We start from the raw sequence: 4,446 nt of genomic DNA on the forward strand, positions 1-4,446 counted from the left end.
AGCGTCAGGCCCGAAGGAGTTTCAATGATTACAAATTCACTCGGCATTCCGAGGCAAATAAGGGTAAAGCATAATGTTTTTTTGATCACTCGGCGGGAGAAGGGCTGGCTGGATCGCAGAAGCTGTCAAGGTCAATGCTATCCACAATGCGAGTGGTAGCCTCAAGGAAGGTGTCCATGAAGGACTGGAAAGTGTGCTTCTTAGTATTCGCAACCTTGAGAGCCGCCAACTTGTCTTCCCTGGCGTCCTTGCAGTGTACTCGAACCAGCGACAGGGCGACATCAGCACCACAACAAGCAGATGACTTCTTCCACTCCTGCACTCGACCAGGAATCTGATTGAGTCGAGTCATCAGCGACTCGAGGTCTTGAGAAAGTTCCGCCTGAGGCCAGAGTTCAGCGTCCACCCGGGTCGTCGCAGCCTTTAGTCGAGCCAGATAGGCAACAACGTTGTCCATTCGTGATTCCAACCACAGCAAGTCCATAGCAAGATCATCTTTAACAGGATAGTGGATGGGGTCGAGACCCCTCTCAACCCGCCCAGTCTCGGCCTCAAAGTCCTGACAAAATTATGCACAATCGAAGAAAATAGTGAGTCGACGGTATAACAAGACATTCCAATCGGCGGCAATCAGTCAGTCTAGCAACGATACCTCAAGTTTCAGGACCAATTTTGTAGCAAGTTGTCCCAGATAGGACTCCAGCTCGCCCGTTTTGGCTTTGAGGCTTCCGACTTCGTTGGTCAGGTTCTCCTTGTCTTTCTTCAGTTGCTCAACTTCCCGATTGGCGTCAGAGATGGCATTCTTCAACTTCGAGTTCTCCTCTTCCAACTTGCTGACCGAAGTCAGCTTCTTGTCTGCAAGCGCCGTCTTGTCTCGTGCCTCCTTCTGAGCAGCAGTGAGGTCCAGATCCTTCTTCTCTAGAGCTTCGTTCATTTTCTCTAAAGAAACAACACTCTTCAGACGAGCTTGAAGCTGACGGTTTTTCACTACACACATCTGTTCGTGTGAAGTCACTCGGTTCAAAGAGACTAAAAAGAAAAACACTAAACAGTGTGATCCACAAGGTGGACAAGTGTCGATTGGTTACCTCCCATGATGGTCATTTCTTCCTGAGCAGTCTTGAGGTTCTTCTGCACCAGCTCAAGATCAAGGTGGAGGCTGATATGCTGTTTATTTAGCTCGGAAAGTTGAGCCCCAAGGTCACAAGATTTCTATAGCGAGCAAGAGAGATATATCAGTTGGAAGAAATACAATTACAGCGAAAGCTACTCTAAGACTACTATCGAATCAAACATTCAACAGTAGTCTCAGGGACTACTGATACGTCTCCAACGTATCTATAATTTTTGATTGTTCCATGCTATTATATTACCCCTTTTGGATGTTTATGGGCTTTATTTTACACATTTATATCATTTTTGGGACTAACCTACTAATCGGAGGCCCAACCCGTATTGTTGTTTTTTTGCCTATTTCAGTATTTCGAAGAAAAGGAATATCAAACGAAGTCCAAACAGAATGAAACCTTTGGGAGCGTGATTTTTGGAACGAACATGATCCAGAGGACTTGGAGTGCAAGTCAAGAAGCAGCTGAGGCTCCCACGAGATAAGAGCCCCCCCCTGTTGGGCGCCCCCTGTCTTGTGGGCCCCTCGGGCGGCCACCAACATACTTCTTCCTCCTATATAAGCCTATGTACCCCGAAAACATCCAGGGCAGGACGAAACACAGTTTCCACCACCGTAACCTTCTGCATCCGCGAGATCTCATCTTGGAGCCTTCGCCGGCACTCTGCTGGAGGGGGAATCGACAACGGAGGGCTTCTACATCAACATCCTTGCCTCTCCGATGAGTTGTGAGTAGTTTACCACAGACCTACGGGTCCATAGTTATTAGCTAGATGATTTCTTCTCTCTTTTTGGATCTCAATACAATGTTCTCCCCCTCTCTTGTGGAATCTATTCGATGTAATCTCTTTTTGCGGCGTGTTTGTCGAGATCCGATGAATTGTGGGTTTATGATTAAGTTTATCTATGAATAATATCTGAATCTTCTTTGAATTCTTTTATGTATGATTGAGTTATCTTTGCAAGTCTCTTCGAATTATCTGTTTGGTTTGGCCTACTAGTTTGATCTTTCTTGCCATGGGAGAAGTGCTTAGCTTTGGGTTCAATCTTGTGGTGTCCTTACCCAGTGACAGAAAGGGTCGCAAGGGACGTATTGTATTGTTGCCATCGAGGATAACAAGATGGGGTTTATATCATATTGCTTGAGTTTATCCCTCTACATCATGTCATCTTGCTTAATGTGTTACTCTGTTCTTTGTGAACTTAATACTCTAGATGCAGGCAGGAGTCAGTCTACTTGTTATGGACGTGATGCCTATATACATGATCATGCCTACACTACTAGAAAAAGGGCTATAGATGGGATTGACACTAATGGCGCACCAGACAAGAAGTGGTGCGCCATTAGTATATACTAATGGCGCACCACCTTCTGATGCGCCATTAGAGTTGAAACTACTAATGGCGCACCATGTCCACGGTGCGCCATTAGTATCAAATTTTTTTTTGAACTAGTGCGCCTGTCCAAACATACTAATGGCGCATCCTTAGTAAGTGCGCCATTACTGGTTGTAACTAGTAATGGCGCACCAGCCAGAAAGTGCGCCACTAATGTTATTTTTTTATTCCTTTTTTGCAAAAGTACTAATGGCGCACTCACGCGCGGTGCGCCATTACTAGTTTAAACTAGTAATGGCGAACCGTTGCAGAGTGCGCCATTAGTATGTTTTTTTTTGCAAAACTACTAATGGCGCACCACCAGGGGTGCGCCATTAGTAACCTGGATCCATCCCTACCCCGACCCACTCCTCGTCCCACCCACCCCGATCCATCCCCTCCCTCCCACATCGCCGCCGCCGCGACCCACACACCGCCTCGTCCCTCCCACAGCTCACGCCGGCGGCCTCCTCCCTCCCATCTGCTTCACTCCCACCTCAGGCGCCTCCCCACCCTTCCACCTCTCTCTCCCACAACCCTCTCTCTCTCCCGGGACACATCTCCGCCGCCATAGGTGCCGACCGATTCCGGCGTTCTCCAGCGACTCCCGCCACCCCACAGCACCGTCCCGAGCTCGCCTCGCTTCGTTGGATCTTCCCCCTTGCGGGATTCGCTGCTCCCGGCCTCCAACGCTTAGCCGCAACCCTCCCACTAGGGTTTCGGGGGCGACGACGCCTCCATCGCCGGCACGGCTCCGGTGACCCCTCTCCGACATCTACTGCGCCGCCACACGGGGCTCAACCTCCTAGTTCTTCTCCACCCTCCCTCGCCCCACCCCACCCACAGCCTCACTCACAACACACCTACCACACGTGCAGAGTGAGATCCAGATGGCGACGGAGCTGACGGCGGACCTCCCCAGCGGCTCCTTCTCCCCCTCCCCTCAGTCAGGTGTGAATCCTCTCCTCTCCTCTCTCCCCTGCAAATTTCCGCAGCAACCAGGCAAATAACTTCAGCTGCCTTCTGTTTTCCTCCATACCTCGGCGCAGGTTTCTCGGCGGTCGACGGGCAGACATGGGCGACGAGGAAGGGGAAGAGAAGCCCTTCAATTTCCTCCAGATCCTCTGCTGTGCGTCCTCTCCTCCTTCCCCATCTCTCTCATTCTTTGGTTCCCATCTCCATCCATGGATTATTAGTGGCTCAGTACAAGCTCGCTTCGCCTTCTGCAACCTTACAGTCAGTCACGGGTGAAGGGGACTGATTACGTGTGCTATTTTTTTGCCCGCTCGCTTGCAGAGGGAGTCATAGCCGAGAGGAGCCGCCGGAGTCGTGGTGGAGACGATGCTCTACCCCATCGATGCCATCAAGACCAGGCTTCAGGTGAAGATGTGTAGTTCAGTCTCTGATTTTGCTTGTTTGCAATGCAATGGCCGGTTAATTAGACCCCATAACCTGCTCCAAGCAACATGCTATTTTAAACTGAATGCACAACACTCAAGGATGCCATTATCTGACGGCCCGCTGTATATTGTACTGCCTGCACTAGATGCCATGTCGGAAGCTGGTACAAATATCTGTTTCCAATATGGGGAAACCACAAAAAAGTGCATACCTATTTCCAACTTTGAATGACATTCTGTAAATCTTTGTTCCCAATATGGCACAAATTGTTGCATATAATACCTATTTTTCCTGTAAATCTTATGAATAATCCATGCTATGTGCGACTGCCAATTTGAGCTTTCTATAATCAGTGAATATAGCAGTTCTCCTGCTGTTATTCAAATAAATAAATCATGCAAGTGGTAGTATAAAAAGACCTGCTTGCATAAACCTCTCGGGGACTATTGACATCTCATTATATTCTCTGCTTCCACTTATATCCTGAGCATGTACTCTAATAGTTAGTTCCTAGAACATGATAATGGATTGCTTTTCTTTAT

Source organism: Triticum dicoccoides, chromosome 1B, assembly GCF_002162155.2.
Source record: "Triticum dicoccoides isolate Atlit2015 ecotype Zavitan chromosome 1B, WEW_v2.0, whole genome shotgun sequence".
NCBI lineage: Eukaryota > Viridiplantae > Streptophyta > Magnoliopsida > Poales > Poaceae > Triticum > Triticum dicoccoides.